This window comes from Dermacentor andersoni, chromosome 4 (genome assembly GCF_023375885.2).
Source record: "Dermacentor andersoni chromosome 4, qqDerAnde1_hic_scaffold, whole genome shotgun sequence".
Taxonomy (NCBI): domain Eukaryota; kingdom Metazoa; phylum Arthropoda; class Arachnida; order Ixodida; family Ixodidae; genus Dermacentor; species Dermacentor andersoni.
In genome coordinates, this window is record NC_092817.1 from 56,503,692 (window position 1) to 56,527,087 (window position 23,396).

General features: G+C 45.1%; 1 long non-coding RNA gene across 3 annotated transcripts in view; it reads left to right on the forward strand.

Annotated features, from left to right (window-relative positions):
• The window catches only part of LOC129386205 (uncharacterized), a 345,005-nt gene that overhangs the window by 140,203 nt on the left and 181,406 nt on the right, over positions 1–23,396 (forward strand). For all 3 annotated transcript variants that reach the window (XR_011893847.1, XR_008613658.2, XR_011893848.1), the window contains exon 2: positions 5,813–5,907. This is a non-coding gene — a long non-coding RNA (uncharacterized lncRNA). The remainder of the gene's footprint in view (positions 1–5,812; positions 5,908–23,396) is intronic.

Here is a 23,396-nt window from a genome sequence, read left to right on the forward strand (position 1 = left end):
TCCCACAGCCTTTTTGTTGCTTTGGGGCATTAAGCCAGATTAGAAGGGAAAGCTTTAGTTCGAGCCCCTTTTATTCCCTCTTTCCCTTACCGACAGTGTAGGGTAGCAAATCGGACGCTCGTCTGGTTGACCTCTATGCCTTTCCTCCCTTAGCTATCTCTCTCTCTCTCTCCCTCTTTCAAGAGGAAAGAAAAAATAAACGCTGGTACGGGGGCTCGGTTCCAACAATGCCTCTTGAGTAATATTTACTTGGCAGATTTACATATTTCTACTTGTATGGTTTCCCATTAGTCTTTCACCGAAATGCCAAGTACTAAGCGAATGATCATGGGCAGAGATGTATGAAGTCTCTCTAACGTCGCATTTAAGCAATGGATGAATTGAAGAATGGATCAATAATCCAATCAATTAATGAAATAAAATCGAGGAATGAAAGAGAATGAATCACAAAAGATGGTTCTCAGCATTTGTGCTAATTATTGCTATCATTGTTCAACTCTTTAGGCTAAACTGTTAGCATATATTTTGTACTAGTATTTGCTCATCACGTCTCTAGAAGCCATCAAGGGACACCAGCAGTTCCCATGGTATATGAGGAAAAACTTCGAATTCTAAAAAAATAAAAAAGAACAGGTGAGTGAATCGAAAATATCTGGGGCTGTTTTACAAGCGCGGGGTTGAAGCCGCGCTTGCAGGGCACCTTGTGTTTACACGCTCGGTTGAACTCGTAAAGCTCTCACGAAGACGACGCCTCCTAGCGAAAGCGTAGAAAAGGCCAGGGAAAAAATACACACGTAAGAAATTGGGCACGTGCCCTAGTAGATTTCCCCTTTGTTCTTTCGGCCGCTTATTTTACGTTCAGCTCACCGAATGTGGGCTCTGCATAGCCTTTCGTACGGCAACCGGGGTTCTCTGACGCAAATAATAAATGATTCACGCTGAACTGGAACGGCGCTTCCAGCTTCCTTTTACGCACCCATGTCCTTGTGACCGACAATAAATTTAAAAACGGCTTTTCCCTTTTCAGCAGAGAAATTGTACTCGGAAGAAAAATATAACGTCTGTTCATTCTTCGGAGTTGAAGGTGCCGATGAGGCCTCATTATCGGACCTCGTTACCGTCGGCGAGTTCCGTGAAACGTATTGCAATTCACGCCATGCCAGAACACGCAGACACGAGCAAGAGCGACGGTGGCGCCCTCTCTAGCAGCGGCGAGTGCAGTCGGAGAACTAGACTGCGTCCGAGTATGCTTTGCACCACGTGGGAATGTACTTGGCAGCGGAATATGAGATTAAGTATGGCGCAAAAAGACATGGACGAGAAGGACAGCACACGTGCTAACTTCCATCCGCAACTATTTAGCGCCTGCCCTGTCTTTTTTTTTTTTGTTCATAATTTGTTGGCGCTATTATTAAGCTGGAATGATGATCCAACTAGCCCGGCGGCGACTGTTAGTCAGTGTATGTCACTGCTACTTCTCACTCTCTCTCTCTCTCTCTCTCTTTTCTTCTCTATTCTTCTCTTTCTTTTCTTTCATTTTTTCCAGTTTTCAGGTAGTTTCCACGCTGTGGAATAAAGAAAGATGTCCTTTTTGCCCTCTTCGCACCAATTTTACACCCATTCATAGTGTGAACGTTCCCAGGGTTATGCTAAAGTGACTCCATCAGATTGGTTGCATCTTCTCAATGTTTGTCTAGATCGGAACCATGCGACTATAAAAATCGGGAAGGATTTGTCACGCATAAGTTCAATTACGGTCAAAGAAAAAAGACAACGGGGAGCGCTGTTTCAGGCAAGAGAAATCCAAGGCTTCGCGCAAATGTTGCGGCGAATGTAGACTCATTTGACGGAATTGGGATTACGAAGCTGGAATGACCATGCAACGATCATCACGGCATCATGAACCCGAGCACATAGTCATCGGTCCAAGTTAGTAGACAGCTTCGATCATTGGGTCAGCATAAGTTCTCGTCATAATAATGTCATGCCATACGTGCATGCAGGCATGTCATTAATTTAAGTCATTCTTGTCAAGCATGTCATGACTTTCGTGGAAATTATCATGGCTTGAGATACACAGATGCCATGATATGCATTCATAGCATGGCACGTCATGACAACGCCTATCCCGAATATATCCGGTCAGATTAAGAAATGCGCATAACGTCACCTAATCCATTAATGTCATCTCATCTATGACATTCAATGTGTCGTTTCCAGAATACGCGCTGTTTAAAAATGGGTTAGCAAGGCTGTTTTGATCCCGAGGCGAATTTATTTGCCTCCAGAGATTCGACCTTTATTTCGTTGGTGCTGTTATTCGCAATTCTCGCGTATAGTTCATTCGCAAGTTGTTATTTATGTCAGCGCTCAATTTCTGTTACATTTATGCCTCGTAAAGCTTGGTGACCACCATTGCTGCCCTTTCATCCTTCTCTTTCTATTGTTTCCCTTTGCTTTTCTCCTTCATCCCCCCTTTTTTTTTCGCTGTATCACTTGGCGAACCGCATCACTTCCATGAAATTGGGACGTGACACTGGCACTGTGATTTTCTGCTCGTGCGACAATAAGAGGAATATGAGGACCTTTATTAGGAGGCGGGTGGGGGTGGGGGTGTCGTCTTACTTAAATTAATGCTCTCTCAATTTGACTGCTTTCTCTTTGCATCTATTTTTTTTTTCTCAGGGGTACGTTTCGTTTTCTTATTGTCCTCCGATACGTACGTTCGGAAAGGGAGTATCTGCAGCCGTTCGGTATAGTTTATGCAAACAGTAGTCTTGTTTTCCATTTGGCTCAAAGAGATCGAGCCGTGCGGAGTTCTTGTCGAACACACCGGAGGAGCCACTGTCGACGTTGACCGGCGAGCGACTGTGAATCAACGTGAGCGGTTCTGTTCTTTTCGGCGCGGCTGTAGTATCAAACACATGCACGCAAACGGGCGCACACACATTTTATATTGTTGCTGTCATTGTTGTGGCCAGTAGCACACCTATAAATATAGTTTACGTTAACATGAAACTGTATTTATTTGCCGTTTCCAGTGAGAAATCGAAAAGAATTACTGCGTCAAATGCGCTCGAGCTCTACAGGGAGTCATCGAAACAATGGCCTAAGGCTTCAGACGTTTATGAATTAAAACTGAACATCAACTTACCTTAACAATACCCATCTTACAGGCGCTCTTTGGCTAAGGGTTCAGTATGAGTTCTTGCCATGAAGCCCATTTAAAGTAATACCAACGAACAGACTAGCATAAGACTTTAATAGCGACATTCGTCATATTTTTCCGACCTATCTGAGTGCAAGCACGCTTGTAGATGCCTTTGCGTAATGTCCACCTGAAAAATGTGGAATACTGCAACTAGGCTGTGTTCGACCGTAAAAATGGTGCACACACTTCAGGAACGTCGTACTACTGGGCCTGACTTTTCCATTCCAATCAATCCAGCCTTGTACAACATAAACTGCGGTGCGCTCAACGAATTGAACTGTTTCCACCATGGTAGTTAAAACCACAGTGGAGCAGGTAACCATCGCTAAGCCTCTGCAGTGATACATTGAAGAAAGCTATGAGCGACTTACGCACTAACGGCAGGGTGCGACCTCTGAAATATTGCGTCGAACAAATGGCATTCGTGGAGCAAGCCTCCGCACGGCCCATTTTCTTTTTTTTTCAGGCAAATATTCACAGAAGGCTGCCAGAACGCGTTTCGAACTTTCGCAAGTCTCGAAATCGTGGAAAGCGCCCCATATTATGGAAGCTCGCTCGCAAATATATACGCCGAAAATTTCAGGAAAAAGAAAAGGGCAGACAAAAGAATCCCCAAGGGGCCTGAGCTCGGAAACCTTTGCGAGATTGTAGCGAGTCTCGAATTGAGATGCACGCGTTTCAATCACTCGCTCTGCCATTTCAATGCGGTTCCTTTATCATCCTCGTCTTGTCCCTTTTATTTCCGTGCTTTAAAGCTACGTGCCTGCCTCCCCTCCTAGTTTGCCCACTTTCAAAGCTGACCTTGTCCGGAAGCCGCCCCGCTTCTGAGGGAAATCAAGATTCTCTGGGCCTTCAACTTCCATCCTTTCTCCTGGTAGAGCTTTCTGTGTGGTGTCGTTTTTCCGAAACTGCTTTTTAGTTCCAAAACCGACAACAACAAAATTCACTCGTCCTTCAATACTTACGCATTCCAGTTTTACATCTCCCTTTATTTGCTACTGGTGCCACTGAAGTGCTTCGTCAGAATTCTTCCGCCACAAGAGAGCAGTCTGGATAGGCAGCGCTTGAGGCTTTCATTACAGCTTACCTCGACTGCGCGGGAGAAAGTGTGCGGTGTTCCTCCTGAGCACGAGTTTGCAAATTCCCCTCCTACTTTATTCCTTTTCTTTTTTTGAGCTTCGTCGGTTCGTCATCATCATTCTGCAATGAGCCGAGGTGCGTCTTGGTTACGTTCAAATCATGCACTTTCTAAAACGAAAGCTCTGGCAGTGTTTCAGAGACGTTTGCTGCCCTATATTCGTACGCTTGCCTGCGTTCTGCTGAGGGACAATCACGTGTGATTTGGGACGTGATTAATTTTGGGTGCGTCATACTCTTCGTGTCACTCACGCGCGTGAAAGTCATTCAGTTCTTAAGCATTGGCTTTTACCTACGACTTCGCTGGCCAATGGGAAACGCAAGAATAAGCCCATATGTTCCAGTAATAAGCATTTACACTAACATATGAAGAAACAAATCGAATAAGATATTCATTGTTGTTTTATTAACCTATATATTCCATGATATAGTTGCTTGATTGTCTTGTATTTGTTTTGTTTCCTTTCTGATGATTTGTGACTTCAACGCAGCGGTCACATTGAGTTGTGTGTTTGTATGCGCAAACATAGAGCACACTGGCATACTTATTATGGAGCATAAATAACAGTAGCCATTGCTGTAGTAGCGCTCTGTCACACTCGCACACTGAGCGCTGCTCTTTTTTCTTTTCATGAGAAGCAATGAAGTCACGCATGAGACTGTCTATGACACTTACTAGTCAGGTATAGACATGAGACTGAGGTATTGTTTTCATTTATGTTCTTTTTTTTTAATTTTTGTAGGCTTAGTATACTTGTGTGTCGGTGATATACGTGTGCCTGTTGTACGGAGCAGCGAGCCTAAATTTCTCAACTGTCTTCGGATAGCCGACTTTTAGGTAGCCTAACCTCATATACTTATGTACAATCAATAAAGAAAAAGAGAGGTGGCTGCACGGCTTTGCGCTCTCACTTTGTCGCTGTTTTCTGCGCAGCTCATGGAACAAGGTTTCCGATTAGTAATGAAACGACGAGATTGTTACGCGTACGAAGCATTGAGAAATTCTCCCTATAAATATCTAAAACGAAATTGGTCGTACACAGATCACGCATCGTCAGAAGCGAAGGCACTGAGTACGCTATGCTATACGCTATGCTAAACTCGTTCTGTCCCAGAAGAAACACGCGTTAATAAGTTAGCGCCGCATGTACAGTGTAGATTATAATAAAGTTATGCGACGACAAAGCGGGGGGTATACGTTAAGTGATGCAAACTGGGCAAAATAAGGGTATGTCTTTACGCGCTCGACTCCTAAGAGATTTAAGTAGTTTCGGCAAATACACTTTCGACTCTATCCCGAAATCCTCTGTACGCTGATCGTAGGCGCGTCTAGTTACTTTAATTTCAATAAACTGATCTATACACACGAAACTACGAATGTGATGGCGAGCATAGCAATTTCTCTTGCTTCCCACTGTTACCAGATATGTTTTCTTCTTTTCTTTTGCATGACCATCCAAGCAGTGGAGCAGTTGAAAACGGCGAAGCACTGGGAGCAAGCAGATAGTTTCAACCTGAGCTGCTTGTGACTTGGAAACGCATAGTATTAAAAAAAAAAGGTAAGAGCGCACAATAAGGGCTTAACTGCAATATAACAGAATAGAAAGTGAAACGCCACCACGCGTGGCAAACTAGTGCACTACGTGAGGAGGAAATGAAACAAATGCTGAGAACCGCAGGACGAGGAGATGAAGTTGTCCAGCATCGAAACCGCCTGCTCCCACGCTAGTTGACGTGACATAGAGGCATTCCAGAGCGACTGCTTTTCGACGAAAGAAAGATATGGCTTGATTTAGGTAGCGTCGTTTTCTGACTGCGGCACAGTGTAACAGAAATGTGGCGTCCGCAATGCGCAGTCAGTAATCGCGAGCGCTCGTAGAATTACATAATTGGCGTATGTGCTTGAATTTATTCGTAGGCGTGTGAAAGGCCGCTATGGTTTCAGACCGACTCGATTAACACGACACAGCGGAAGCTTGACTCTTCCCCGCGTAGATGCATGTCTCTTTGGAAAATCTTGATGTTATTACAAAGAAATATCCACGGTATATTTAAAACCCACTGGTGAGTAAAAAGAATAGGCTAAAGAAGACAGAGGATCAAAAGAGAGGGAAATTTGAAGTGATCAAGAGTGACGGAATATGGCAGGAGCGGGGTTTGAGTACTGGCTAGTTGATATTCGATTGCAAGCGTGACTATAGTCATACAAATGTCCCCCTTGTAACGACTACGCCTCCCTATATCACACCACGTGGGCGTGCCCCAACTTGAAGGCAGCCCCGCAAATACCCAACCCCACACCCGAGCAGTGGGAGGCCGTGCTGACTAGATCGGATTCTCAAAACCAGCAGCAACTGGTGCGGTGGGCCCGGGAGACAGCAAGAGCCGCAGGAGCCCTGGACTAAGGGCACCTCATCGCGCAAGCAGAAAGACACCTATAGTACAAGTATACTCGTCCTCTCTTTTTTTCTTCTTTATTTTTCAATAAATTTTTTCCTCCTCCTTCTCCTTACAGCACATACATAGACAAGGTGACAGAAACAATGACGAAGAAAAGTGCTTGTCTTCGTCGTTCGTCTTTCTGTCCCCTTGTCTGTGTATGCGCTGTAAGTCACATTTGCTAATGTATGAGGCTGAAGCCAGGACCGTATACGACTTCTTTCTGTCTTTGTTTGCGCAAAGAAACGCTGACTCCATCCACATCCCCTGTTCGACCACCTTGAGAAGGATAACGTCAACTGACAATAAGGAAGGAAAATCAACTGTCTCGTAAAACGGAAACAAAGCACGTTACAAGAAAGCGCAAGCTGCGAATGCGTAAGCCATATCTTTGTCAAAGCTTTCTGGAGCACATTTTTCTTTGCTGAATAAAGGTTGTGGAAAAGTTGACTTCTTAGCACTTGCAACCACAGACATGTCCGGTATTCAGAGATATACATTCGTGGTAATGCTAACAAACGAGTAAAGGACGTAGTTCTCAGAGAGTTTTCAAGCTCGTAAGCTTACTTCACTGAACGAGGGTGATCATTCACATGTAGCTACGTTTTGTTAGTTGCTGTGCTACTGATTTCTAAGAAGGCCCGAAGTGCAATATTGAGAGGGATGGGGGGGCGGGTTCTTATTCTGCTCTTCGATAAATGAGATTGAACGAGGCGCGCTTGGAAAAGTTGCATAAATTTACGAGAAAAGCAGTATAGTCACTTGCATCGCTCAGAAACGAAGACAACTCTCAGCTGACACGGTTCCCTCTTTCTTTTTTCTTTTCTCTGGGCACCTCGTGCAAGCCGCTTCAGTCGGCGCTTGCGCTATGATGAATGCATGCATCAAGAATAGTAAAGCGTATAACATAGAGACAGCGGAGAATGCGTTTCCCTCTCAAGGGCGAAATGTGCGCTAAATCACGAGATGCGTGGAGGTCCATGACTTAGGACATGAGCTAACGCTGCGAAACTTCAAGGTGCACGGCTACTGGATACTTGTTTAATGTTTGCAATGGAAACAAAAGTACGATTAGTAATGCTGAAATCCCAGTGTGAATATCGTCATTTACACTTAAACTCCGACAATCTCATTTTGGTAGGCTAAACAGAAGGTGGCCGCAGTGATTGTTGACGTTATTCTTGCACTTTGCGTGGCACTTGGTTGTTGTTTTGTTGTGTTGCCGTCGTTCTTGTATTTTACATGTGGCACTCCATCGTCGTCGTCGTCGTCGTCGTTGTTGGTGGTGGCGGTGGTGACGGTGGCGATGGCGGTGGCGGTGGTGTCACCATCACGAATGCTGTCTTTGCATTTTACATAGGGAACCGAACATAATGAGGGAGCTTTTTGCTGTAGCCATAACGCTATAGTGACGGAGTAACTACAGCTCATGTGGAATCTTTGTAATAGCAAACATATCCACCGCGGTTGCTTTGTGGCTATGGTGTTGGGCTGCTACGCACGACGTTGCGGGATCGAATCCCAGCCACGGCAGCCGCATTTCGATGAGGGCGAAATGCGAAAACTCCAGTGCACTTAGGCTTGGGTGCACGTTAAAGAACCCCAGGTGGTCCAAATTCCCGGTGTCCCCTACTACGGCGTGCCTCATAATCAGATCGTCGTTTTGGCACACGTTAAACCCCATAGTTTAATTCTTTTTTAATAGCAAACCTAGTGGTCTAATCTTCATGGCGCAGTGATGCCAGCAAAACATATGTCTACTAGTGGCGTTAACCAGGCACTATTGCACACTCTCAAGAGTCACCACAAAACACGCTGTTTACATTTCCAGGGAGTTCTCTACAAGTATAAGGATGAATAGTTTATCAAGTGGTGCTTCTTTACGACACTGTGGTCACTATAATAATTCCCACGAAAAAGAGAAGAAAATGATTCATGGCACAACGGAAGAACATTGGGCTTGTGATTCTGGGGTGCTGGGTTCGAATTGTGGCGTAGCAATTTTTTTATTTATTAACGTTCCTGCGTTAAAATTTTTCTAGTTTGACTTATCTGTTCTTTTGTCCCAATCTTCATCACCACGCCTGGCATGGAGGGCTCCTGCCAAATTGAGCGAAGCGGCCTCGTTGTATAGGGCAGGAAGAGAGAGAGAGGGGGTAGAGGCGCCTTAGGTAGGGGCCTCTGTAACGGCCTCAGATGAATGAATAATGACGCGTTGTTACGTTGTCACTGTGTGCCCCATAGAGACGGGCCAACTACTATAGCGAAACTTTATGCGCATAACATGCAATGGAATAAAAAGGCGGCCCCTCAGTTTAGCAACTATGCGGTTAGGGGTCTGTGATATTAAGTGGAGATACTATTATTACGCGGCCCCCTCACTGTAGTGAGGGCATTTTAAACATGGCACTTTGTAGTTTTCTTTTTTCGCGTTGTGAATGTTTTTGTTTTCATTGTTGTCGCCCTTGTTTAGACAGTGGCGCGCATCCTTTGAAAGGCGTAGGCCGAGAATCGAGCTCTAGGAATGAACAGAAAAGAAAATAGAAAGAAAAGTAATAGAGGAAGAGGAAAGGCATAGCATTAAAGCTATATGTGTAATTAATCAATCTGATTTACTAAATGAAAAATATCAGTTCTGTTGATTGATTCGATAAATGACGCGTTTGCACTGATTAGAAAAAGAAATGGGCATGTTAGCACTTTTATTTTTCTTGCGCCTCACGGTAAATTCCACATGACACAACAAACGCCACTGTGCCGAAAAGGTAGTGTTGACATACGAAGAGGCTAAATATCCGAGAAAGCTAAGCTTAGACCAAGCTGGTTAAGTTGAGCTTCTTACCCCAGGGAACGGCCAATGCAGAAATGCCTGTCGGGAGAGCGTTGGCCTCCAAACAACAGGGCAAGGAAAGCAAACTCTTCAGGGCTGGAGAAAGTTTTGCGGCGACGTCGGACTCAACAAAGTGCGCGGCAAAATCAGTACCACGCAAAATATTTCGCCACAGTTTGGCCCTGAGGCCATGGAGGGCGCAAGCTAATAGTACTCCCGGTGTGGGCACTGAGGCAACGTTCACCGTCAGAAACTATGGCTCGGAAAGACGACCTCGGCGACTGTCTCGCGGCTGTCTCTGGCGTTTTGAAGGGGATGTCAGACATCGGCAAACAGCAAAGCGCTGTAGCATGACCAAACAAGAGTGGCAGTGATCGTTCCTGGATGTGAGAAGGAAAGTCATGACAAGGCCTGGTAAGTGCAACCTAGTGTGAGGGAGAGAAGGCGTGCGATGACAAGAGCTATTTATTACCTGCCATGAGTGAGACGTCCTGTAGACGCGGAGATTGCGAGCGCTCTTCCGGGACAGGTTGGACGTGTCCTTGGAAAGGAACACCAAAACAGAGACAGGGGTGAAGTACTTGTATACAGAAGTAAACCAAACTCAGGCGCTTTTTTCACGTTAGCGACTGTTAGCACATTCTGCTATTTTTTCGATCGGTCAGGCTGCTAAAATCATCCGACAAGAAGTGAATTCTGACGAAAAGCTTGGTAGAATTCGTCGGTACGTCTGATCACCGCTGTGCACAGTGCCAGATCGTCGCCGATGATACATATCTCTAATAATTCCGGCTACCTATACGACTTCGGACACAGACACCAAAAACGTCCAGGAAATGCCTGCTTTAAACGATTCCCTATGCAGCAGCAGTAGCACAGTCGACGGATCAATCGCGGGAACTTTATTGGTGGTCTCCGACCTGCACCACTGCGAAAGGGCTACGTGTCAAACATTCAAGCGCCCCTCTGGAATGAAAAGATCACATATTTAACTGCAGGCAGAACACTTGGATGATGCATCGACGCTTGCAACCACCGCCCCGAAGCCAGCGTCGTATACGCGGAGGGCACGTGCACAGAATGACCAATCGGATGTCCGCTGGCACCGCGCGGATGCCGCGTCATCCATCACGAGCACTGGGGCGATGCCCTCACCCGGATTAGGAAGGCCGTAGTCACAGCCAGGAAAAGATCCGTTGCCTAAGCCATGCCGAGACCACTCCGCTCCCTCGGCCGTCAAAGCCAGCATGGGAGCCTTCCCGAAAATGGCTAGGAAAGGAAAATGCCGTTTTCGTCACAAATTACACGCACCGCCGCTGACGTCTATGGTGGGGCTTCTACGCAACATTTGCTTCCTTCTTCGCGTTCTTTATTTGCTCGATTTCTTTCTCCTTGCAACTTCTGCTATCCACTTTGCCGATTGGTTCCTTGTTAGAGTATATTTCTTCTTTCTTTTTTTTTTCTGCTCCACCGTTTACTCCTTCGCACAAAATCGTTCTTTACCTTTTTCTGCCTGTTCCTACCTGTTCAGTGTTGCAGTTTTCTGCTCACAAAACTGAGTTTCCACTTTACTGCATTGTAGCTCTGCTCACAGTTCCTAAAGAAAAAGAAAAAGAAAAGAGAAAAGAAAAAGATAAGCTACGGAACTGCTTATTTTTAGCACGTTTGACGAGTCACTGTTCTAATTTTTAAACAGGTCTTCTTTCTGTTGCGTTCTTATTTCTTCTGTGTCATTGAAATCATTTTCCTCTGTCTCAGCACGGCTGTTGTATTACTTCCTTTTTCAGGGGATGTTAGATGGAATGCTATCAAGGCCAGCTTATACCGCGCTTATCGTTTTAGCCGAACCCGCTTCTCCGTGTCGGATATTGCGGTTTTGGCGACACGGTTCCGACTGTTTAGGTTCTCGCTGTTCGTGGATATTGTTTCTCCGATCTCATCTCGAGAAAGGTTTATTAAAAGAGGTTTTGAGGCTATTGACCTCTCTCTCTCAAAAAAAAGATAAATAAATGAATAAAAGACAGCCTGTAGGCTGGTTTTGTTCGGCCACACGCAGAGACATGGAGGGCACACCGTTTCGCACACATCGACAGCGGGGCTCACGGGTCAAGAATGGGAGGAGATAGGAAAGACAAGCAAAACGAAGCCTTCGGCAAACAGAAGCGAGAGCTTTATGAAATTCCGGACTGAAATAACGGACAAACGTGGCACACAATGAACTGCTTTTACATCAAAAAGAAGCTCCGTAAGGGTATCATTCTTTCTTTTTTTTTTTTTAAACTAAACTTGATTAGGCCAGTGCCACACAAATATTAAATTATTAATTTATTTATTTATGAACTAACTTTCATTAAATATTACTTTCGTTTTAATACTGCCACTATCACGTGAGTCTTGGACATGTGAAGAGTGGCACATGCGCAAAACAACATTAACAGTTGTATATGAGAGAGGAAAGGAAATGCACGCGCACGCAAACATCAAATCCGGTCGCCCGCTACAACAGCCATTACAACAAACATTGGGCGGGCACCACACATAGAGGGGAATAGGAGCTAAGTGAAACTCTCTTTTATGTTTGCTTCAGTATTAAAGCAAATGTTAAATATGTACACATAACGTTCATAACGCAAATGTTTGCGCAAATTCGAGTAATTGTAATGTAATATATACGCAAACGTAACGCCAGTGAGGCAGATGTACGGTGATTATGTAAATGTAACGCAATGACGCGTATTTTTTTATGCAGTGGCAGCGACCGTTTAATGCGGCATGTAGATTAAACTTATTTGTTACAAAGCAAGCGTCAATGCCTCTTTCGCACTCCATGTCAGTGACACCCCTCACGAGAACCAGGAGCGGAATTCACTATAAGCGAACTTATGAACAAATTTTGGCGTAAGAAATATCGTACGAAAAAAGCGTATTCGCAAAGCTAAAGCTGTTCGTAAGATCAGCAAACTTGCGATGCCTGCCGCTCCAAAGACGAACGCGGTAGTCGAAAACAGGCGTGTATGCAGTGGAAGCACAGGTGCGAACGAAGGAACTTGCGCCAATAGTAAGCGTAAGTCGATTTACAAAACCTAAACATCCATTGCAGCTGCCGACGTACGTAAGAAAAATGTTCTACAATATGGGGTAGCAGTATTACGAACATAATTGTGTCTATCTGCGCCGCTCGAGCTGACGCGGGTAAGCGAGGAGACGCTGTTGCGGCCGATTTGCCAGAGGCCGCAACTGATAGCGGAAGATAGCGCGTGCGTATATATTTGTGGCGTGCTGTAATTTGTTATCTCAAAGTGCATCGAGCAGTTTCAATGTATAATTGTTTCGGGCGTGTGCTGTTGTGGCAGGCAGTAACATTAATGCTCTGTTGCGGTTCTGCTTAATGTTTGATAGGCTGCGTTTCTTTATGCGCGCAGTAGCCTCCCCTTTAGTACTCGTCATCACCCTCTATTGGGTGGCAGCAAATAGATGTGTGGTCCGCCGCTGACAACGGCAAGCTTGTCAATAACGTGCTTACGACACTTCTACCGTTCATTTTTTCTAGGTTGAGCTTTCTCTTGCTCTTAGAACTGCGGATTGTTATTTAGTAAAACTTGCTGCTGGGCTAGTTGGTAAATGATAAGCGGTGTGAAATAGACGCGCAGGATATTATCTTTCCCGACGCTTTTGAGGCCATAATAATACATGCGAGATGAAGCAATGAAAGAAGGCTTAAAGGTTTCTAATTGCCAAAATGTGTTCTGTGTTACAATTCGCTGTCATCTTCCATGCCTCCGTCTTCTATTATATATATTACTTTTAGTTTCAATTCAGCACGAGGTCGAAGTTACGAAGTGTCTATGCCCATGGTTTGGCTCATCCTTTGGCCTACGGTGTGGGCAAACGTATGCATACGACGGACGGCAATTCTGACTATGATGAACCGGGACATCAATGTGATGACATAAAAAACAAACACAAATGGCGAATAAAGATAGCAGCATTTAAGTAGCGAAATTTTCAGCGATGTGTAAGTGCCTAGACGCGCTTCAAGATAACCGTCGCAAAACTCGGCTTCTTCAGTAGCAGTACAAGCAATAGTCGATAATAACGACTGGATTGCGCTGGATGTAGAAAAGATGAAGTAGGCAATAGTGCCAAGGGCTGCTCCCTTTTGCATTGCCTATCGCTTGCGAGATGTCTTGGTTGGCTTTCAAAAGACACGAGGTCACTTTCATGGTCTCTTGATTTGACCTCGTAGGACGCAGAAACCTTTACGATCGTGACGAAAGCTCATGACGAAAGAAGTTCAGGACGCTGCGTTGCGAAAGCTTGCACGTTTCTATGATGGAAAGTACAGCCACTCCACCACGAACATTAATGAACTGTGACCCTTCGAAGATGAAACGATAGCAGAGCGCCGTGCGACATCCGTCTGCTTAGAACAGGCGCTGGACTGGCTGCGTCACCACCGCTGTCACCAACAACTGCAGTGGTGCCCCATTGACAGCATGGACGTGGTGAGGAAACAGTTCGAAGACGGAAGTGAGTAACTATACACCTGAGGCTTCCGTGCGCGAACCAGTCGCCGCATACGTAGCTGACTGAATAAGCGGTCAGTGAAGCGGTGAGGCGAGCAGAGAATATAACACACGCACACGCTCACGCACACACACACGCACACACACACGCACACACACGTACGCCCTTTTACATGATACCACAATGACGCGTATCACTGGAGACACTTGGTTTTTAGTAAGAATGTGCGCCGCATAACGCTCAAGAAGACGCCACTACTTTTTTTATTTGGCATAAGAAATTCCAGTAACATGGCCACAGGCCATGGGACGATCACAAGACAAAGGATAGCGACAGCAGAAAACAACCATCGTCGGCTCGTGATTGGCTGGAAAGGATTATTCTAAACCGCAGACTAACATCGCTTCTGGGCGAAATGTTTTTAATGTTTTTCAATTAATTCGTGTGATGGTATTTCTGTCTTTTGCTCCTCTTACATAAGAAACCCTTCATAGGCGTTCGTGAATATTGCGCAAGAATTTTTTTGCCAGTCGGCGACGGTCCTATACGGTGCTCCGCATTTGCAGTAGTCAGGTCAACATGCCGGCATAAAAAGCCAGCCAGAGTGACTTAATATCGCGAAGTGAACGGTGTGAAACTTGTGCGACACTACGCGTGGTCACTAAAAACGCGTCGTATGAGCAATATCAGCATTTACGTCGCTCGAATTATGCGGTCTTTTGTGCTCTCCTGGCGGCACACAGTTCGATCACTTAATTCGGTGCGTTTGAACAAAGGTGCCAACATTTGCGTGTAAAGCGGCGCGAGTGCTTGCCGTATGGACTGTGCTGAAAGACTGAACGAACTTCAAATCCAGGCCGTGGTAATAGCAGCAGCCGTCTGACAACTCAAAAATTATTTCATTTATATGCAACTTCCGTATTTTCGTTCAGCCACAGCGCACATGTCCGCAACTCCTCAGACTCGCCTCGACTCTTCCTCCGTGATAGCTTGGGCTTCACACTTCTTAATTATTCGCAAAATCCGCCCTTCAAAGGTTGGAGCATGGGTTCCCTACTGATGCTTTATGTCTAAGCTCCCTACGCTCGGTGCACAATCTCCATATCAAAAGCTTCTCCATACGATTCCAATGGGTGCCCTCGCACATAGGTATCATAGGCAACGAGATGGCGGACAGCCTCGCCCATAGAGCGCTGTCTGGGAATCCTTTGAGAAAAGTGCCTCAAGAGGACAAGAAACTCTTCAGAGAAGCGGTGTCGTGCCACTTCAGCTCTTTGTGGAGCTCACCTCACAAGCCATGTGTGACTAACGGTCTCAAAAGAAACCAAGCCACTTTACTGCTCCGCATTCGCACGGGGTCTGCTCGTACCCCTGCGTGGATGTGTAAGACTGGCCTGGCGTTGTCTCCATTATGTTCAACGTGTGGTGTGTGCGGTGACATAGAACATTACCTTATGTGCTGTACTCTGTATAACGCGGAAAGGAGCGTGTTATTCCGGTCCCTCAAGAAGACAGGAATTCCCCACAGTTCTCTTCAGGACATTGTTTTCCTGCGCGGGAACCAGTTGTGTAGGAAGGAGGTTTCTCGCCTTCTTTTAAATTACCAGCAGGAAACGGATTTGGCCTCCACATGGTGACCTTAGGAGTGACTATGTGTAGTTGTGAGGTCTGTGTCTGATTTATATGATTTATGTATTTTAAGTGTCGCTACGGTGGAGCAATTGCCGGCAGCTACTGCAAGGCTAATCCCACCAGTAGCCTACAACCACTCAACTCGACTCAACTTAACTCAATTGAAAAAAATGTTGATCAAGAAATCGGTCAGGCAAGGAGACACAATCTCTCCAATGATATTAACTGCATGCTTAGAAGAAATATTCAAGCTGTCAGACTGGGAAGGATTAGGAGCGACGACGATGAAGGGCGAATATCTCAACAACCTTAAGATTGCCGATGACATTGTCCTGTTTGACAGCGCTGTGGACACACTGCAACAATTGACTGAGGACACTGACTGAGAAATTGTAATAGTAGGTTGAAGATTATTACGCAGAAGACAAAGGTAACGCTTAATAGCTTGTCAGGCGAACAAGAATTCATGATCCACAGTCAGCCTCTAGAGTTTGTGCAGGAGTAAGATTATCTAGGTCAATTACTCACAGGGAACCCTGAGCATGAGAAGGAAATTCACAGAAGAATGAAAATGGGTCGGAGCGCATACGGCCGGCATTACCAAATTATGACCACGAGCTCACCGCTGGCGTTGATTAGGAAAGCGTAAAATCATTGCAACATACCAATATACTAACATATGGGGCAGAAATTTGGAGGTTAACAAAAAAAAAAAAAAGCTTGAGCACAAATTAAGGACCGCTCGTACAAGTGACGGGTCGAAAAACATTAGGCATAACCTTAAGAGATAGGAACAGAGCCGTGTGGATAACAGAGCAAGCTGGGGTAGCGGTAGTTGCCATTAGCAGGAAAAATTGCAGCTGGACAGGCCACATAATTCGTAGGGCAGACAATCGGTGGTCAACTAGAAATACGAAGCGGGTGCTAGGGGGAAGGAAGCATTGTCGAGGACGGAAATTTGCATTCGCAACTTGGAAACAGCTAGCGCAGGTCAGGGGTTAGAGATCGCTGGGGGAGGCCTTCGTCCTGCAGTGAACGTAAGTATACGCCGATGACGTTCTACAATATCCAAAACTAGCCGGGAATTTGAACACTCTGTTGCTTTTGAGTCACAGTTTGCTTTTTACTGTGAGGCCGTATTTGCGTGTTTACAGAACGGTGTCATGTCTATCGCGCCTCTTGGATACCACGTCCCTGCCTTGCCATCGTACTATATGTGTAGTGATTGCTCCGAACAAAGTGCATCAGTGCCGCAAGATCGATGACTTAAACCGATTTGATTCGAAACCAGCTAGAATGTTGAACCGTTATGTGCGTCGTGTACGGTACTGTGTAATATTCTGACGTGCGACTGAACGTGAGTTCTTAGGAGATTATGTTCTAAGGCAAATTTATGGAAACGCTTGCGCTGATCATTGTAGCGATGTTGACTTATTAGCCTTGATTTATATTACGTGTCACTTGGGTTATGACAGACAGCGTAGTTAGGGGCTCTAGGCCCTGACCTGAGCGATCTATGATTTATTACTGGTCTCCAAAATTGAAGTGTACTCACCTTTATGTCGTTCGCCTGTGTGGGAATGCGGCCGCTTGAACCTGCAAAAGAAACTCTTGACCTGGTGCGAGGCATCATCGTCTTTTATCATCTGGGGAGAAGCTAAGAAGCGATGAACGCTGATACGACGTCAAAGTATGATATGCAGCAAAACTTGCACGCGAGGATGTTGTGTAGTCAAGTTTTCTGGCATAATTTTGGGAGTGTCAGTAGCCACGGCTTGTTTCGGCATTTCTCTTTCAAGGCTGCTTTCATAGCTCTCAGTGCCCTCTACTGGGATCGTATGCGAAGGGAGCGTGCGTTTCGTTGTCGGTTGGCATTTGACGACATCGTGGACCAGCTCTTTTGACGATACCGGCTGCCGAAGGAGCTGATATTGAGCCTACTCGCGGCATTAAAACCGCACCGGCAACAGTGGCAGCACCATCAAATACCATACCGATAAAGGTACGGGTACTGGTCGCCTTGCCTTGAGCCCATAAAACTATTTATCATGCCGCTTTCTTCTTTTTCCTTTCCGTAATTAGTATCGAAATAAAGACATTTAGTCGCAATGTAATATGGTGTTTGTGTAGTGCATGATGTTGCTGCAGGCGGGATTAGCCTGACAGGCCTGGCCGTCAATTGCTCCGCGTGAGTGTTTCTTTCTGCGCCAACATGTGCCCGTGAGACCGGCCTCTCGCAAAAATTGGAGGAGAATGCGTGACACTTCCACGGCCATTCTTTTGACGGCGGTGTGGTGAACGGGCGACAGCGGTTGCGCTTGTCGGCGCTGTAGCAGACGCCCGGAAAAGGAAGCTGTCGACTGGGGCGTGTAGTCATTCGTCATGACCATATAGCCTCAACTGCAGGTGCACGATGTACGATCATGCCATCAGTTGAGCGCGCTTCCTTCATGTCGTTTAATCCGAGCTTTGCTTCCTCCTCGATCTCATGCGACGGCGTAAGTTAAATGCGCTGCCACTTCGGTTGCACCCTTACCTTAATGTAAGAACTTGCTAAAAAGTTGCGTACGAACAGCGCAGCTTAGTGAATTCCACCCCAAGGGAGAGAGAGAGAGAGAGAGAGATAGAGATAGATAGATAGATAGATAGATAGATAGATAGATAGATAGATAGATAGATAGATAGATAGATAGATAGATAGATAGATAGATAGATAGATAGATAGATAGATAGATAGATAGATAGATAGATAGATAGATAGATAGAGAGACAGATGAAGGGGGAAAGGCAAGGAGGTTAACCAGATATTAGTAACCGGTTTGCTACCCTACACTGGGGTTGGGTGATAGGGGTCAGAAAGAGGACAGAGAGGAAAGGGTTAAAAAAAAAGGAAAAGAAAAAATATTAGGCCTCATTCACACAGCCGTCAAACGTTCCGTCGCGTTACCGTCACGTCAAAAAGAAAAAAAAAGAGAAGAAAAACGCCCGGCTGTTGCGACCGAGCAGAGTAGAAATAGGTGCACTATAAAAAAAAAAAGGTTTACCCACTTTGTGGCTTATCTTGTCCCCAAACAATAATCGTCATGGGCCTTGCTTGCGTTTCCTCTCTTGAAAACTCGGCGCTCGCTGTATATTTCCTGTCGAGAATGCTGTGTCAAGCTGATTAGGCGCTAGCCGTTCGGGACTAGGAAGTACCGGGCTCGCAGCGTTAAAGAAAGGAAAAGCGAGCAAGACAGATGACGGTTATTGTTTGGGGACAAGATACAAGCTAAAGAGTGTTAACTTTTTTTTTTTTTTGGACTGTGAATGCACTGGTGACATCGACAGCGGCACAGTTTTGTAGTGTTGACTGACCGGTCCCATGTTCGCCTGAAACTAGAGAAATATAATCTGCACTATGCATTGAATCTGTTAAATAACGCTATGTTGATGAAATGTTTGCAAAACTAAGAATAAATTCTTTAATAGTACATTACCAACGCAATATCGATATCGGCGTTGTACGGCTCGCACATTTTAGCTCCACCGAAGCGCGCAGCTTAATATTCGATGTGCCACACGTGTAATGGAGAAGGAAACAAAGCAGCAGCCACTGCTGTTGCCAGCTTCAGCTTTGTAAAATGGCTGTATTTAGCGATGGCTTCTTAATTTCTGATTGGTCCATTTTGTAGGGCGGGGCTCCGTCCCCATATTGGCGACGAAAACGTAGAGCACCGCTCTACGTCGCCAGTGACCCGTTTTTGAGGAGAAAACGACTCGGAAACCCTATCCCCTGACGAAAAACGGTGCCGTGACGATGACGCGCCGGAACGTTTGACGGCTGTGTGAACGAGGCCTTACTAATCCGGCGACGCAAGTTGAGCGAGCACCATTTCACGTGGCCGCACGCGTTCGTAGGGCGAGAATTGTAGAGGCGGTGCACTGAATGAACTCGCGCCTCGCATCTTTTCGTCTCTGTTCTTCTTCTTCTTTTTCGGGGTTGTGGACTTTGTACAATGATTATGACCGGTACGTGCTGTTTTCCGACGGCAGGCACCTAAATATTTCGATGAGCCGCAATTGATGAAGCTGCAAAAAAAGAAAAACGATAAGAAGAAGAACGAGAAGACTGTGTGGATTCCCCCTCTGGTGCCGACTGCTTTAATTCTCTGTTCCCGACTTGTCCATTTCTTGCCTCTTTGCCCCGTGCGGTACATACGGATAGCAATAAACTAGTGTACTAGTGCACTAGTACATATATAGTCTGCGAGAAGGCATCCATCACCGTCTAGGCTCTAGCCATCACCCGCACGCAAAAATGAAATAAGAAGCGAGGAGAGCTTCACTTTAAGTATTCTTCTAAAATATTATTACTGCACTTGCGAGCAGCGCGTATCGCTCGAGCCCGAGCTGCATGAAGATGTTGCTGCTCACACACATGTACACCGACTGATTACACAACGCCAATATTAACGGCGGAACACGCATCGTTCTCAGAGAGGGAAGTTTCATCTTTCCAGCTTTCCAGACCTACGCCGATGTGCATGGTTAATTCAAAATTGATGCCTCATGTTCTTCTAGTTCGTCATTAAATTACTTTGACGTTTTTAATTATTCTTTTTATTGTATAGGAAAGCAAAGCGGACGGACGTGTGCCCGGTTTACCGTCTTTCTTTTCTTTGGTCTACGCTCTTCTGTGTGCTCGTACCGTCATTCACACCAAGCTGCATTGGCTTCATTTCCTTACTTTTTTTCTTTACTAGTCTTCTATGTAGCAATAATCGGCTGCTGCGACGAGAAGCAAAAGTACACCGATGGTATTGTATGGTGAATTCCTTGGAGGAATCCCTCCTCAGACTGGTACAGGAAAAGGAAACAGGAAACAGGAAAAACGTGATGAGAGGTGTTTTAGATATGTCGATGATTTTATTGTGTTTGTGAATGTTGAAAACGAGAGCGACAAACCACAGGTTGTAAAAAGTGTTTTAGAAATTTTCGGTGATTGTTCTGGCAAATTAAGGTTCACGCATGAAGTGCCGATGAACGGATGTCTCCAATTCCTCGAGCTGTGTTTGTACTTTGGCACAGGGTACATCTGCTGGTCGTACCAGCCTCGCACAAAAAAGGAAATTCTAGCATATAATTCGGCTCACTCAAAATTGGTTAAGAGGGGCATTGCAAAAAATTGCCTGCGTGGTGCTCTCGAAAAGTCCTGCCACCATAAAATTGAGGTTAGCCTGCAGATGCAAGTGCTCCGGTTGCAGAACGCCGGTTTTCCGAAAGATATCGTGACGGCTGTGGCGGAATGCCTCCTGAAAGAAATCAGAGCAGGTGGACGCCCTGGCGTAGCAGCCGAAAAAAGCTGCAAGAAGCTGAAACGTACAGCTATACCGTACGTGCACCAGCTATCGCACCGGCTGATAAAAGTTGGAGAGAAGTGCGGCGTGGACGTGATGTTCACTGCCCCCGAAAAGCTGGTGCGCATGTGCAAAGCCGTAAACGAGAAGAAAAAACCGGTCTGTGCCATAAAACATGCATGCAAGTTTGTACCCTGCATTGTTGGGGTCGTATACCGCATACCTCTCTCATGCGGTAGATGCTACGTGGGGCAGACTGGCCGCTGCCTAAATGAACGGCTACGAGAGAACCGAACGCTGGTAGATTCGTTAGCGGGGGGGCTGCCATTTGGCCATGCACTGTAAGCGATGCGGGTGCGTGCCTGCGTTTGACACCACGTGTGTGCTTGGTAGGGGAGGCACAAGGTGGGGGCGCGAGATTTGTGAGGCATATCACATTGACAGGGAAGGTGGTAACTGTGTCAGCACGGCTTCACTTGCCTTGTCCAAAAAAGAAAAAAATTACTTACAGAACAGTCTGCCACATTTTGATTAGAATGTGGTTGTACTGTTTTTAACACTGTGTGCGCATGCACCAACTAAATGTATATATGTACCTTCGCTCGCAGTAAAAACCTCAGTTGATGTTTAGCGCTCGTCCTGTCGTCTTCTCTGTCTTTGTCCCTGCTATGTTGCGCTAGTCTTTTGAATAGTGATGACACACCAACTAGCCCAGCTTTCTGCCTTGATAGCTGTGGTGTTCTTTTTGACATGAACCCTTATTTTCAACCAGCGATATGTTTGTGTATTGTTCCAAAATTTGTCGGTATTTACCTGTCTTTGTCATAATCATTCTTTATTGTATAAAGAATGCGGGTTAATTACTCTATTGCGCGTACATATCTCAAACTTACGTCACACCTAACGTAAGAAAAGCCGGTTATTCGACAAATAATTTTTTAGAAAGCTACACTACATATTGAAACAAAATTGAGCATGTGAAAACCACATTTTCGAACCGATGTGAAGCGCAGCTTCCGTTATTGGTGATGCCTATTTTAAGCTGTACAAGGACTGCTGCTGTGTCTATCTTTCAACGCTTGCTGTAAGGTTTCTGCTCAATAACTTAATTTTTATGTTTACTATCGGCTCGAGGAAATGTTATTTGAAAGGGAGATAGTGTGAAAGGCAAATGTAGAGTTTTTCCAAAAGTGGTGTGAACTGTAAATTGTGTTCGAAATAGAAATTTATGCGTAAATGAACGAAATAAGCTGCTCAATATAATGAGTTTGTGTGTCACGTTGTCCTTGCATGTGGATACGGGGAATGCGTCTATGCCCCTTCTGTCGTAGTGGAGCATGCCCATTCTCTAGGAGTGGCCAATCACAGTGGAACATAGCCATTCTGGATGACTGGTCAAGAACGGGCCCACACCTAGTGGTATACACACAGTGAGGCTAAACCTAAGAAAATAAAGCAACTAAAAGAGGTTTAAAAATATAGTTCACCATACCATTAACAGATCGGTGTGCGAGGCCTTAGATACATATGTGAGCCGACGTTATAGGTTGAGTTTTTATCTATGAATCATAGTTGGACATGCCCATTATGGGGCAGTGGTCAATAATAGGCACTCACCTAGTGGCACATGATGAGCGGCTCAATGATCGAATATAAAGCAAGTCAAAGAAGCTGTTAAATATAAATAGCATCCCATTAAAGATCAGTGTGCTTTGAAGATCCCAGTGAGCTGAACTTTTATTTACAAGTTTTATATAGGAAGTTTTTTTTGTTGTTGTTGTTGTTGTTGTTGTTGCGCAGAACAGACGTGAAAGTGAAAGTGAAAATGAAAGCTTATTTCTTTTCAACGAATAGAGGGCGCCAAGACAAAAGGCAAGAGCCTGACAAGGTCCTGGTCACCCGTAGAACAGCTGGCATTGTTCACGAGCACTTCACAACAAATTCAGAATGAATTTCTCAAGCTTTGTAAAAAAACATGATGCACTAAGTTAACATGCATGAAATTTGTACAGGAAAATAATGACTAAATCGCATACACAACTTATCGTATGAGCGGTATAAACATATGTAATTTTTTTTACAAACATAAAAATGTCAGTCCTAAAACACAGAAACAATACCACAAAACTTGCAACATGTGCGTTAGAGAAAAAAATATCTCAAAAGTAGTAAAATAAATACAAATAAATACAAAGTTTATCGACTAAATAAATATCTCATTCCGTTTGTTCTAATAGGCGTTCTTTAATTGTAGATTTAAAACGTTTTTGTGGAAGGTAATATT